We start from the raw sequence: 15,401 nt of genomic DNA, 5'->3' as shown, positions 1-15,401 counted from the left end.
GGCACGTCTCAGAGACTTTCAGCTCTTAATTTGAATTTCAACAGGCCAATTACCCAGAATGCCTTATCAAAAAAGGCCATTTATTTTGTCCAGTTTCAAACAGTCTCTCAATCGAAAATGCCACATTCTAATTAAATAATGACTGCAACATTATGGAGTTTTATTTTTTAGGTCAGTTTTTCCAAGTATAATCTTATTTTTCTATATTCTCATACATTTTTTCAGATGAGCACTTAACCTGTGAGTCATCCCACTGGCTGTTGCTGTGACTTATTACACAGCAGCATTGACGAGTCATTGACCGTTAGTTATGCATGACATTTTCTCCACAGTATGACTACACTCTGAGATCTCTCGGGGAAGGCGGCGTCTGTTTGCGGACCGTGGTGGTATCATTCTCTCCTCCTTTTCTCTTCTCTTTGAAACGATATCCTGAGAGGTTTCTTTTTTTTTTTTTTTTTTTTTTTTTTTAGTTGAGCTCGCTCATTTCTATGCAGATTCATTTGGCGCCCTCATTTCCTGTCACCTCTACTTGTCACCCATCTCATCTGCCCTTCCCGACTCCGGGCATCAACATCTCTGGCGAGTCTGGCCTTGACATCTGGCCGTTGACAATCAGGCAAGCTGACAGCCGCCCACAACCTTACTCATCCAGCTTTAGACGAAAATAGAAGTATGGTTTTGGAAGAAAGGTGGAAATGTTGATATACGGTTGATCTATAAAAAACTGGACAATATTTCAAAAACATTTGAAGGATTTTTTCCCCCTTTATAGATCAGTATTGATATTCATTACCATAAATAGTTTAGTAATGCTGCTTGTTATGTAACAGAAACAAGATGATTTATTAATTAAACTGTGAAATATAGCTAAGCCAGCCGACGCCCCTTAGGTATAGTTTTTAAGAGTGTGCTTGAATCCATCAAAGTTGTCGGTTGGATACCCTGTGAAGTTAAGACCATCGTGGCTATTATGTTTATTTCTGCTTGTTTAATAGGCTACATCCATACAGTTGACAACAGTGTGAAATTTAACATTATTGAAATAAATGTAATCATCACAATCTCTAGATAGTTTTTTGGCCAATCTAATCTACATGCACAACCACATACAGCCCTCCATCCTCAGCTCAGGCAGCACGCGTGTGGTGAGAGGAAAAAAAGGGGAAGGGGGATGCAGAGATGACACATCAGAGGCGCGCGAGTGTCACATCATCCATCAGTCCGTCACAGGCTGTTGCCCGGCTTCTCCCAGAGATGCTGTGGATCTGTAAACAAGAGAGAGAAACACCAGGCTTCCCGGGGCTCCATGTGTGCAGACAGTGGGAGCAGGGCAGGGCAGGCCTCTCTCTCTCTCTCTCTCTCTCTCTCTCTCTCTATGAATCACACACTAGCGTATGGTGAATTTGACCAGAGAGGGGGTTTTGTTCCACACAGCCAGGTGTGGATGACTAATGCCTCTGAAGAATTCCCTTGTAAGCAACCGCCTGTGTCAGAAGCATGAAAACAATCAATGGACCTGTGACATTTTCTAATGAGGGAGTAGCATCGACTGGGAGACACTGACAACGGGAGTTTTTCCGCCTCAACAACTCAAAAAAGAGAAGACTGATTGGTTTGCTAGACAAAATAATTAGGAAGGGTGTCCTCTGATGTTATTAAGTGTTTTGTTTTTAATCAAGGGAACCTAAAAATATTCATTATGTTGCCTTTTGTATGGCGTAAACAGTAGGGGCTCTACCTGGCTCACAATGGGCTTTAGTTGTTTGAACAGCACCATAGTCTTATCAGTATGCTTACGATAGTGGGAAAAGTCAGTAAGTTCACCATGTCTTATCATGTTTTGTCCTTTTGTTGTTGTTTTGTGTGTGTGGAAAAAAAAAGGCAGACTCATGCTGCAAACCAAATCTACCTACGGGTAGGAATAAAGTTACCTTACCTTACCTTAGTATTAGGGATGTGTGTTAAGTCAACCAAACGGTTGGATAATTTTCACCCTCGCTAAATTAAACACATCATTAATATTTTGGCCCACAATGCCGGACAAATATTATGCTCAAACTGCAAGTTAGCCACCAGCCACTAGCCAAGGCTGTAGCCATATACTAGCTGTAGCTTCGGTTAGTGGGCCGGCTCACCCCGCTCTACCACCTAGATATGAACAAGCATATTGAATGCACAGCATCTCATAGGAGCAGTGCAGTTTGGCAGTGTTATGATCTAGAAATGGGGATAAAGTTGTGTGTGTGTGGTCAGTGTCGGGTTCAACCTGAGCAATGTGTAACCACATGTAGCACGGGCTTGTGGATTTTACCCACAAACAATTGAAATCAAAGGAGGGCTCTCACTCCAGAGTGGTGTGTTCAAGTCCAGACGAAACAACTCCACATAGCCAGCCTCTCAAAATACAGAAGCTGTGGGTGAGAGTGGGAGCCTGGAAGTAAGAGAGGTTCATTTTAAACTAATTTTAGACTCACATTCAGACCATTTATTAATCCCAGAAGTGAAATTCAGTTTCACAGCCTACTGAGTCTTAATTTACTGCTCGTGCAACAGTTGTTTCATGTTTTTTGTGGAGCATTTGAGTCGCAACTTTATTCTCTGTTCTTATGCCTAAAACCACTTTGGGTGGGTGTCAATAGTCAATCTCTATACAATACAAACCGTGATTGTGTTACTCGGCTGTTATGAATGTAAAAGTGGTGGTGACACTATCTGGATGGGTTTTATTTATTAGCACCTGTGTTGTAACTGCTGCCAGATCTCAGGTGTTAGTGCACAAATGGCTGATAATGGGCACATTCAGACTAACCCAGCACCTTTTCATCACTCCCTGAGCCAAGCGGTAATCTGTTATCTGCAGTTTGTTGGAGGACGGGGGGGAAGGGACTCACTCAGTCCTGTGTTGCCCCTTTAATTATTTCTCCCATCACATGATTAATATTGTCACTTTGATTTTGTTCTGAGCTCATTAGACGAGAGACTCTGTGACAGAGGACGCGGCTTGTACAGCGAGGGGTCGACAATGTTTGCAGCCCCGTTGTTTCCGGGCCTTTGAGCCACCTCTGTCCTCCAGGACGGGGGGGGGGGGGGGGGGGGGGGGGGCTCGGAGCCAGGCTTGTGGAGCCGGGCCTGCTGCCGGCCTGTTGAGGGGCTGCTGGCTGGGACAGGGCCACCGCAATGACTGGGGCCAAGCTATTTCAGAACAGGACCAGGGAGGATCCAGCTGGTGTTCCTGCTGTTGACAGTGTCAGTGTGCCAGTGGAGCCCCTCCAGAACCAATGAGCTCTTTTATATTGAGACAAACTGCCATTATAGCCAGTAATCACTGTACAACCCATGGCATGGGCCCCAGCTGTGGACAAGCAAGGACAACAGTTTTTACTTCTGTAGGATATTTCATTTGGACCAGCTCACCATGGCCATGACGAAGTGAAGATGAGGGTTGGCCTTTTTTGAAAAGCTGAAGTGCGAGCAAAACTCTCCCACTCTTCTTTGAGAAGTAGCAGCAGTGAGTTGATCATTTTGTTACAATGGGTATTAAGCATAGACTGTAAATAATAGTGGACAAAGCCTGACTGATGTCACCCATCTGTACTAAAGGGGGCTTTGGAAGCCTGTCAATGGCGGTCGCCATGCTGGAAGCCTCAGCATCAGTTTTGACCATGAAAATAGCACTTCAGTTCCTTTTCTTAAGCTTGAAGCCAATAATACGTTAATCTTACTACTTATTGATGGAGACCATGCTCTGTGGTCTAAAGCTCCTGGACCCCTCCTCGATGAACCATATGGCAAATACCTGTCTTTTTTTTGATCAATTTTCAAACAACACCTTTTCTGAAAAGAATATGCTCACATTACTGTGTTTGAAAATGTTCTGTTGCTATAAAAGACTATTGATTATTGGATTCTTGTCATATGAAAAACAGCCTTACTGGAGATGAGGATGACCTTAAAGTGCTGGATAAATAGAGATCACCACCGGCTGCTACAGTATGTGACTCACAACCGGAAAATAAACTGTCTAACAGTCTTTTCTTGGATCGTGAAGGAGGCTTGACCAGATTGGTGGCATCATTTATATAAAAAAGAGATGGATAGATCAGGCAATGAGGAAATGGATTTTATTGAATACTCAGAAATTCATAGTGAGTGTTTGACCCGATTTTTCCTGATGTTTTTCCTGTTGGTCATAATGGTGTTTATTTGTTTTAGACTATATAGCAATACAAAGTAGGTATTTAAAATCAAACTTGAATTCAGCATTCATGCATTTATGTTAATCTGTTCAAATTCAAATCATTCCAAACAGTAACTTCAGGCTTATATGAGGAGTTTTTAGCTGGTTTTAAACAAAAGTGAAATTCACATTTGTGCCTCTACCATACATCCATAGTATAATGTAAGTATAGTGTAAGAATGTAATAGAGTTACATGATTTAATCCAGGGATCCCATTCTTTCTTTGTTGTTTAATTTCTAAGGTGCATTGGAAAGTTCCTTACATTTGGGTGATTTTAAATTCATTCATGGATAATGATTTCCACTACTATTAATTAAATTGGGCTGTGTTCATGTTTCAAACACAAAACGGAGCTCTCTATTCGTTCTGCAGCCTGTCGGCTCCTGTCTGACCTTTGAGTGCAGCTGGGCAATGCTTTTATTCAGGCCTCTCCTGCAGCCAATAGAAAACCAGATTTTGCTACCTGGGGCAGCTAGAAATGGCATCATCATCTACTTTCCATATTCATGAATCCTGTGTCACATGACCGCGATGCAGGCACGTCTCAGCCGGTTCATTTCCTCCAATAATTTTAAAGCCTCTGATTAGAATTGAGGGTTTAATTACAGTTTTATTTACTTTAATGAAGTTATAGTTTATCATTTACAGGAATTGAAATGATAATTTACATAATATTTACATATATCAACCCATACTGTGTTTCCAGTTAATTACATATATAATTGCATATCTTTCCAACATTTGACTGGTGCTAATTTTGTGCCCTGAATTTAATTTAAGGGCACAAATTATTGATTATGATTTGATCAAGTTGATTGCTGGTTAAAATAACATGGCATGGCAATGTTTATTTTAGAGCAAGAAGCTGATAAATGTCATTGAAGATAAGAGAGGAGACCGGCAGCTAACCCTAACGTTGTGCTTCTTGGCTATTAACAATACTAACTTCTGCAATAATAACACTTGTTTGCTTTATACCTTGAACATGCCTACTGTTTAGTGTGCGTGCCCCATGTACAGAGCCTGGGTCTTTAAGGCGGGCGGCCAGGGTTCAAATCCGACCTTGAGCTCCTTTCCAGCATTTCACATAAAAGCCCAAAAATAAATTATTTCTTTCTTTCTTTCCCCATCAGCACCAGCATAAGCATCATCTATTCCTCCTGGGGTCACCAGCACAGCAACCCATCGAACCATGTTGCATCCAACTGGAAGAACCTTCAGTTCTATCAACTACGGCTACTTCTGCGGGACAATCCTCCTCCTACTCCACGTTAAGCAGCTGTGGTAAGCGAACCCAAACGCTGGTTAAGAATAGAAATCCAATGTACAAATCTGCTAGATCAAAGCTATCTTAGAGCTAAATAAACAAGGTGCTGTACGGTTACAATATGATCTGTTCAAAACCAGGTCAATAAAATGACTATTAGTGGAAGGTAAATAAATCTTCATCAGGATCCAGTGTTTCCCCTACCATTATAGTAGGGGGGCGGCCCACCCCCCTGCCCCCCCTGAAGGTCAAGTTAAAAAAAAAAAAAATATATATATATATATATATATGATTTATTTTTGGGCTTTTTGTGCCTTTATTGTAGGGATAGGATAGTGGATAGAGTCGGAAATCAGGGAAAGAAGTCATTTAAGGATACCTTTCCAATAGACAAGGACAGCTGTCATTAAAAGTAACACATGAACACCAAGATTCCTTCAAGTGTTTGTGTCGCCGTGTCAGCATGTCGGCTTCTCCCCACCCCCCCCCAACGCTGTAAACCTAGGGGAAACACTGGGATGTGTTGAAATGGAAAGTCAAAAGAAAGACTTGAATAAACACAGTTGTTTGGAGGAGAAATTTAGTTTGTTTTCTTAGCAATATAAACAGATATTCCGGTTCTGTTAAAACGTAAAGTTATGTTTTGGCATCCAGCAAAGAATAGAAAAGTATCAATCGTGTGTCGATGAAGACTCGTGTGTCTAAGGAGTCTCGACACAGATTGCAATATCATTCAAATGTACGATCCCCACCTTAATTCATTGGAGATAATTTATATAGAAAGCATTCTTTGAGTAACTTTCAGTTCAGACTTTTTGAAATAGTTTAAGGTCATAACCTCTTTCTTGGTGTTGAGGTCAGCTGGAAAACATATTCAATCTCTCTACTGAAAAATCGCCCTTGCAGGAGTTTGTGTGGATTTTCTGTTGACAGGCTCAGCCTTCCTCCGGGGAAATCATCTTCCTTTCACGGAGAAGTTCTTGCACCATTCTGTTTGCGTGCACGTATATGTGTGTGTGAGTTTGTTTTCTCATGTGCAAGGGCAGGCCATCGTTCAATAGCTTACAAAACACACACACACACACACACACACAGACATGCTCCCAAGGAACCCAGGATCCTATGGGAGAGGATTTTTATTTGCAATGTCCTTGGAGGTGACAGATGTCCTGAGGGGCTGACAGACATAGACATGGCGTGTTAATATGTGTAGAAAGGGTCATCTTAGGTTACACGGCGTTGCCCACCATCCTTGGCGTCGCTTCACTGTCCGACCAATCACAGCCAAGGACTCAGTGATGCAGTTCTCCTCTCACTGGAGGGATTCCTAGGAACTGCTGCGTGACGATGCTGGCTTAAACAGCCCAGAGTCTCCTGTCTCCCTTACACATCTTCCCTCCTCCTCCTCCTCCTCCTCCTCCTCCTCCTCCCGTCATCAGCCCCCAGTTCCTTTCCTCCCTGCTTTTCACAAGTCTCATCTGCCACGTGTGTTTGAACAGAAGATGATCTAGCGCCATCCATACTGCCCCCACAAGACTGGCTATATAGACGGCAGACAGAGTCATCATCCAGCCCTCCCTCTCTCCTCCAAAACCAAGCTCCACCTCTCTCTCTCTCTCTCTCTCTCTCTCTCTCTCCCTCCCTCTCTCTCCAAGACTCCCTTCTCCCACTCCAGATGAGCGTGCCTCCTCGTCAGGGCGAGCAGATTTTGGAAGTGAAGGTGTGCTGTTGTTGCCAGGTAAGAGAGTCATTTCCTTTCCTGCACAGAAGTCACAGAACATGCGGTGCCTCTTGTTGCTTTGTGGGTGTGTTTTTTTTCTTCTGTTAGTGGGATGGAGTGTTGATGTATCAGTGTCTAGGCGACACAGTCAGGAAGGGTGGTGTGCTTTGAGGGTGCCACAGGGGAAGTACCCTTTGCTACAACTCCCCATTCCTGCTGTGTGGCACCAAATTTGGCGCCCGTTTCTTTTTTTTAACACCATGTGCACTGTAAGGCTTCTTTCTGCTGGTTTTATTCGTTGCTGGAACTGCTTATGGTACAGGGTGGAGCGCAGCTGTGTAGACAGCACAGCGACTACAACATATAGAGCATGTTTCTGGTTGCGAGGGGAGACCACAGTGTGGATGTGTGGGCGGATGGATGGATGGATGAGAGAGGGAGAGGGAAGGGAGGGGAGGGGTGGGACGGAGATGGAAGACGAGCAGCTGCTTTCATCCCATGGAAGCTAATCCCTCCGTTTGTTCACCTCTCTCCATCAGATAAAAAAAAACAAAAAACCGCGGGACCGGCTGTTGCTTCGTGTGCCCTGTCTCGTCTCTTCTCCGTCCTTCAATTGTGATGGGTTTATCTTAGGCAGGGACGAAAGAGGCATGCCTGTAATTGCCTGTAATTCCATTTGAAAAGGAAACAAGACATCCCCCTCTGTCTGTGACTTTTTCCCCGTGCTTTTGTTCTTGACTGTACCTTGTGTGCTGATAGCCTATTGTACAAACTCACTGATAATAAAAACCTACTTAAGTCGTAATCTAAAGCATCTTAAGCATACACATTATAATATGATTAGATGCAATAGAAAAGCCACTTAAGTTCCATATGTTAACGAATATATCAGCTATTGTTGTGATCTGTAGGAACCCCTCTTATCACTTACCACAGGTTAACTGACAGAGCGCCAAATGACTACGGCACAGCAAATGCTTGAAGCTCTCTGAAAAACATGTGAAGCATATCCATAGTAATTGTAACGTGGTTTGGCTGACAAAAGAGGACAGCTTTAAAAAGGACGGGCAGCCTGTCACCTTTCCCCTGCTCCCGGATTACCTAATATCTCAGGAGGCAGGAGGAGCCAGTTCAACAGGAGAGAGAAAAGGAGGAGGAGGGGGAGGAGGAGGGGGAGGAGGAGGGGGGGGGGGGGGAAGTTAGGGTTGCTCAGGTGTTGCTGTTTAGCCTCGCGCTTGAAACGCATTAGCCGGGAACGGAATCTCTTGTGTGTCAAACTGTTACCTGAGAGAGGTGAGAACAGAGGCGGCACTGCATGCATCCCCCCCCCCCCCCCCATCCCAAATCTGAATGACCCCCTCAGCTCATTTCCCAAGGCAGAGCTTGTGTTTACATCCTCCGTGCAGATGCTCCATTTCATAAGCACTAACTGAATCAGACAGGCTGAGGTTGTGTCTGCGCTGATGGATGCAGCGTGTGGACTGTTGGCTGGTTAGAGCCGCTTGAAACACAATTCAAATCTCATTGTTGGTTTTTAAGGAACTCTGTTGAGTGTAATCTTCACCTGGAACGAGGGCTAGCTGGAACATAACCCCGATAGTGCAACACGATTAAACTGTCTTTAATCTATTCACCCTGTCACACAGTAAAAGTAAAGACAACAGCCGGCAAGCCTGCATCTTTTGGTGACACGTGAAGTATCCAGAAGGACAAGAAAGCAACTGTAAAAATGAAATCCAATTCTCCTCCAAATATAAGGAAAAGGCTTTCAGAAAGTAGTAACACGGCGTCAGTCATGTTGATGTTAGTGGCCACTTGGCTAGCAGCCCACTCACCAGACAGCCTGTATTCACCAAATTTCTTTTACGTGACACGTCTTTTGTTGGTATTTCTACAGGTGTTAACCACAAGTCTGCTTGTTTTGAAGAGGAGGAGATATATGTGGATAAATCTCTCTCTGAGGAAAACCTTGCGAACTACAAACAATAAAACAATCCTGACCTAAATCTTGAGTTGATGGAAGTTGCCAGCAGCGCAGCTCTCAGCCATGTGTGGCGTCTGGCTTACTTGGAAGTTTTTGAAACTGTCTGATAGGAGTTTGAGAGGCGTTGAAGTTCTTCGGTTGGTCTGACTTTTTTTCCCCCCTCTATTGTCTGATCTTATTTACACCAAGCATGACAGATCAGGGGCACATGTTGACCCCCCCCAAACTAATCTTGCGTGTACTCAGTTGTCGCCTGAGGTGTCGTCATGTTTTATCAGGCTTGTTAAAGAGCTATTAATGAGCTCGGGCCCCAAGTCCCGAGCCTGATGTCTTGAGTAGCTGTAACCTTTTCCTCGGGTCACGTTATCATGAATGCACTTTTCAGAAAGCCAAAGGGCCGACAGGATTAAAGACGGTCTGCCAGGATTACTTTGACTATCTCTGAAGCCTCTCAGTTATGATCAGTTCATTAGAAGATGGAGGGAAAAGAAGGTAAAAAAGGATGTGCAACAGAAACAGCAGGAAAGAGAGTTGGGTGGGTGTTTGTCGCTGATCTGGATTGGGATACAAAATGGAGGATATAAATAACATTTCTCTTATGATTTGACCTTGTGTGGCCGTTTGGTTGCGGGCGCATGTGAGGAGGGCTGTGCTCAGATCGGTGACATTGTCATCACAAAGACTGCCTCGCGCTGGTAGAGATGGATGCCTCAGGACTTTTTTCAGCTCATGTCCCTACACTTCCTTATAATCATCATCTACATCTTGTCATTATTACTGATAGTATGGATGAATTCATTGATCTAAAGTTTGTCTATAATATTTTGGGAAGCCCAGTCATTCAGCCTTCATGTGCTCCTTCATTTCTCCTTAAGCTTTAATGAAAATCTAGTCGTAACCCAATTTTCTCATCAAGGGACACGGCTCAAAAGTGAGAAATGAATTATGTTTGTTAGTATATTGATCTGATTTCTTGACAGTGACAGCGTATTATTTTCATCCTGACCCCATCCTAAACATTTAAAACACTTCAGGGCAAAAATATTCTTCACTTTTTCACTACGAAGCTACTCCCTGTTCAGTTTTTTTTTAAAGATTTTTTTTTTTTTTTGAGCCTTTAATTGAGAGATAGGACAGTGGATAGAGTCGGAAATCAGGGAGGAAGAGCGGGAAATAACATGCGGGAAGGGACCCACAGGCTGGACTTGAACCCGGGCCGCCCGCTTGGAAGACCAGCTCCATACATGGGGCGCGCACTCTAACCACTGCGCCACCAGCGCCCCGTTAAATGACTTCTTTTGCAGTTTGTTTTGGCACTAATCACGTACTTGAGACTTTTAGACGCAGACAGGTTTTATACCATTTTGAAGAAGTGACACTTAGATGAGAATCAGTCTGTTGGAAACAAGTCATAAAGCCTGTAAAACTAACATTTCTTGTTAAGACTCAGAAAAGACAGACAGATGCAGCCTCATTATGGCTTTAGCCTGACATAACAATCACCAACCTGCGCCTCTAAAAAAAGATTTGACCATATGTACAGTAAAAAGTCACTAATTGGAAAAGTTGTTCTAACTGATTTTCATTGCCATGCTACCTGGTATCAGCCTTGCTTTAAATGCTTGACACTGATAGGATAATTAGCTCAGTCTAAGTCCTGATTCAAAGCTCGGTGTTTGACAGGTTGTGTAGATCTCAGGACTGCTTGATCCCCGTAGACCCACGGAGATAAGACTCAGATTACATGATCAATCCACACACATACACACACTCGTTCACAATCTATTGACACACACAAGCATATTCAAACTAAGACAGAAGCATATTCTTATAGAAATGACGCTAGAGTTGGGAAACCCATTTTTTCCAGACTTTTTGAGCATCCAAAACTAATTCTATGAGACACTTTCACAAACACCAGTATTCATTTGCTGATGGATAAGAAAAGTTGGTTAGAACTTTAACTGACAGCAACTAAGGCTACACAAAGAACAGCAAGACACATCAATACAGCTAAAAAAAACAGTAAACAAGTGTCAGAATTAAAATAAGTTGGCGCCAAAGATATCACCAACAGGTTTAAAAATCACCTCAAATGAGTTTACTCAGCTAACTCAGCTTATTTCAATGTAGCACTGCATGGTGTAAAGCTGCTGAATTTCACATTGCATGAGCATGCATGACGCACGTCTTCTCGTTTTCATTTGTGCAGAACAACCAAAGCATCATTCAGTTTACAACAAAAGCCCACTCTTCCAGCTGTAAGGAACTGTATTTAAATGTATATTTATCAGCAGCAGCGCTGAAAACAATTGCCGTTGGAGTTGGAAAGGATCAGCGCCACAGCCTGAACATTGTCTAATGAAGCCAGTAAAAAAACAAAACAAGTATGTGTTGCTTTACAAATTCAACAACAGTCTGCTATAATTGAATGCTATAAATGAATGGCCTCAGAAGCAGTCAGAATGAAATAATGCAACAATGACTTCATTCTGGTTTTTCCTCCGAAGGAAAATCTGTGCAGACATGGTTTAACAGGATCTTATTGAGACTGATGTCTTTATGCACAGCCACATCAATGCTCAATAGTCCGTACACCGTGCATCTAAAGAGTCTTTAAATCCTGCTTTTGTCATAACTATCTGCCAGGAAGACCTTCATTTGCAGAAGCTTTTTAAGCGGACACATATAGCAATGTTGGTTGAGGAACGGTGTTTTATTTTGAAAGGTGAGGACAAGAAAATTATTTTATGGCAGAACTTACTTCCAGTCTGAGAGCTGTAATTTTAAAATGCCTTCAGGGGGAAATTGCTTTTGCCCTCCTACAATTTTTTAATATCCTGATTCATACTTAGCGCTGGTAAAACGCATCATCTACCTGTAACATTGCTCCCGCCGCTGCCTGGAGGTGCTTTGTGGGGGAAGTTATTAGAGATTAATACCACCTGGGTGTGCAGGACCGCTGAGGGACACAAGTCTTACCCCTGTGTGCGCCACGTCTGTCCTCATGTGCCCCCAGTCTCGCCCCGTACATAGTGGGCAAACCATCCCCCTTTGCCTCATGAAGGAGTAGATTAATTATTACTGAAGGGCACGCTGCAATAAAAAATAAAAAAAGACCCTGGAGGACATTTGAAATGTTTTCTGAATTTAACAAGGTGATTAAATAAAATAATAAAAGGCCATTCTTTGTGTTTTGTGCTTACCTGTAAGGCTAGTACACACCTAGAACCCTAACCCAGCTAGAGATTGCCCTATGAAGACGTTACATTTTATTTTGCCAAAACTCATTGAGATTTCTGAAACACTTAGAGTCGTGTAACCGAAAGTTCTTGGGAAAGTTTTTGAAAAGGTTACGCAAATGGTCCATGAAAACGGATTTTCTCTGCTAGTTACTGCAAAACCATGCCAATCCATGCACGTACTGTATTTAGGGAGTCCAAAGACACATAAGGGCAGAGTATAGTGCACCTTCTCTACATGCTGATATCAATTCAGTGAAATAAAATTCAGAACTGTGCCCCCTTACCTCCAGGGTAATGTCAGTAATAACCTAACCAACCGCTGTTCTTTGTGTAATAGTCTATTTGGATCACATTGTTCGGTACCTTTTTGTCTGAAATGATTAGATTAGAGGTGCTCCACTCTGGTCCCCTGTTGATTTAGCCACTCTGTATTGACAGTGTAAGTGTGAGTGTGGAGACGAGCCTAGAATCCAAATTACAGGCGTCTGCTCTCCGTTTCCCATTCATGAGTTTTAAAAGTATGACACAGCTGCTGTATTTTGGGGGGAATTAACTCATCTGGACTGTGTATAACAAAGGCGACCACGTCTATTTCTACCAAATGACACATTCAAAACTCAAGCATAGGCCTGTCCCCCGACTAGGGACTTACATAATCGAACTGATACGTCAGATTTTGCCCATCGTCGAATGATGTAGTCCAAATCCAGAGAAAATTGAATACAAACACATTACATCCATAAAGATCCACGTGTTGCTTCAAATTTATCCCCCTGTTTCGCTGACCTTTTGATGACCTCTCATTCAGCCAACGCTACCCTGGATTCACCATTCACAGCCTATAACAACCAGTGAGAGCCTGAGTGAAAAGGAGGTGCCTGCCTCTGTATTTGGAGAAAACAGCGGGCAAATCTATCTAAAATTAAACATTGAGCACCCCAGTATAGCTGGAATGAACTTCCCCTCTCGTTCGACTGTGAGACTGGCTGTCGACTGAGGCTCCGACGACGATTTGTGGTCACCCCTACTCAAGCATCGTGCTGTGTCTTATCTCAGGCCAAAGGCTCGTTGTTTCACACAGCTTTTCTCAATTCTCCCTTAAATGTGTCAACCTGACGCGGGAAAACAAACCTCGAAGTTGATTGCCTCCCGGCTCTGATACAGTGCGCTTGCTACTTCTGGGCGCCCTTGGAGGACGCATGAGTCATAAAGCAACACGACACCCGGCAGTGTGTGCAAGATACAGTGGCATGATGGGATATAAAAAGCAATTAAAATCAGTGTCACCCTGCACCGCCCTGTGCATGACATGAATGACCTTGGCGGATTTTAAGTGTATCTCAATAATTTTCAACATGTGCCGCAAAGCACCAGTACTTGTTATACTCAACTTATTGTCTCTTTATTTTCTATCTCCCTGTCAGCTGAGTGCATATTGGACCGAACAGAGTAGCAAGTGAGTCACATAGCTGGATTGTTTTGCTTCCTATCAAGGTCATTGCATGCTCATTAAATGCAACGTTGCTGGATTTAACAGAACACAATGCATCAGCGTTACAGCCTTTATTTCTCAAGTGACCCTTTTGTGAAGTTGCTCGGAGATGATTCAATGCTTATTATGTCTTATACAGAAAGCAAAATGTGTCATAAGCATTGTTCTGAGCCATTGAGTCCTTGTGCCACAGTGAAGCGCAAACATTGAGAGGCAGTGCTAAATATTACAGAGACGGCAGTGCCTTCCTTCCTCCTTCAACCTTTTCTCATTTCTTGCCCCGTCCATCCATTCTCCATTCCTGTTAAGTCAAGCTGCATGTGTGCCCTCCTCTACCGACCGCTGAGATTTGCCTCTGATGCAAACATCCTTGTTTGTCACCATGGCAACCAAGTCTCCCCTGCCTGCCTGCTGTAGGTTGTCATGCCAGCCGCCTCCCCCGTGCTCTTCCTCACCCATTAGCGCTGTACTGTAGATGTCACGTGCGAGTGCTGTACACCGTCCTACCGTCTAGTTGTCTTCATAAGCCGCTCTCGTTATGTCACACACAGTGCCGTCCTTTCATATTAAGGGGCTCCCCTGTTTTTTTTTTTTTAAAACTGCTTCAAAATAAATTGCATATTATTACATCCTAAACTACAGGAAAGTTTTCACTTGAGAGATCTGCCAACCAGCACAGCCAGAGTCAATCGCTGGAATAATAGCACGGCCAGAAAAAGTCAAAGCTCACTCGGCGGGAGGGAAAGAACAGCAAGTGGCCTCAATTTCTACTCTTCTTGTTTACGCTACCATTCAGCGACCTTCTTCCCTCGTTTCTTTAACACTTGATTAGTCAGACATGTTTGGGTGTCCCGTAAAGTATGATGCAAACGTGGAGGCACACCAGGTCTGTACGGTGCAGAGTTCAGTCTCAGAGCCAAGCTTGTTGTTTTTTTTTTCTAAACATGTCCACCCATTCAGACGAAAAAAACACTCATTACCACAGCACTACGGGGCCAACCCAACCCTCTTTGGGATAATAACTAGGCGTCTGGTTAAATTTGATATAATGCCGGAGTACTGCTTAATCTGGGATCTACAATAGTGGCAGAAATTACTGTGCTGTCTTCAGCAGTTTGACTTCTGCACTCATCTGTCTAAGCTGAAGCATTCCAAGCAAACCCCGCTCCGTTACTCACACCGGAGGGTTGACAACGACATCTCTGGGTAAACTTTTCCATATTTGAGAGGGTGATTACCCTGATTTACTACTTTGTAACACTTTCATGTTAATGAAGGACTTTTTTTCCCCCTCGCTCCTTGATAGGATGGTCTTGAGGCTTGAGAAGCCATTTTGCTGCTGGGGAAATTTCCAAGATTACATTTGCTGTTCCTTATCTCCTAAATTAACTCATTACCTTGACATCCTGCGTTCCCTCCCTGGGAACACATTGGCCTTGAATTAATAATGA

The 15,401-nt window shown here is 43.3% G+C and overlaps 1 protein-coding gene across 5 annotated transcripts in view; it reads left to right on the top strand.

Moving 5' to 3' along the window:
- The first annotated feature begins 7,012 nt into the window (after positions 1-7,012).
- syt1a (synaptotagmin Ia) overlaps positions 7,013-15,401 on the top strand; it is a 145,922-nt gene continuing 137,533 nt past the window's right edge. For 4 of the 5 annotated variants that reach the window (XM_061029496.1, XM_061029495.1, XM_061029493.1 and 1 more), the window contains exon 1: positions 7,013-7,247. The gene's annotated coding sequence lies outside the window, so the exon portion shown is untranslated. The remainder of the gene's footprint in view (positions 7,248-15,401) is intronic. The other variant, XM_061029497.1, reaches the window with a different exon arrangement.

The sequence above is a fragment of the Labrus mixtus genome, chromosome 22 (genome assembly GCF_963584025.1).
Source record: "Labrus mixtus chromosome 22, fLabMix1.1, whole genome shotgun sequence".
NCBI classification, from domain to species: domain Eukaryota; kingdom Metazoa; phylum Chordata; class Actinopteri; order Labriformes; family Labridae; genus Labrus; species Labrus mixtus.
Note: the sequence above shows the minus strand (reverse complement) of the source record. Positions and strands in the feature narration are given on the sequence as shown.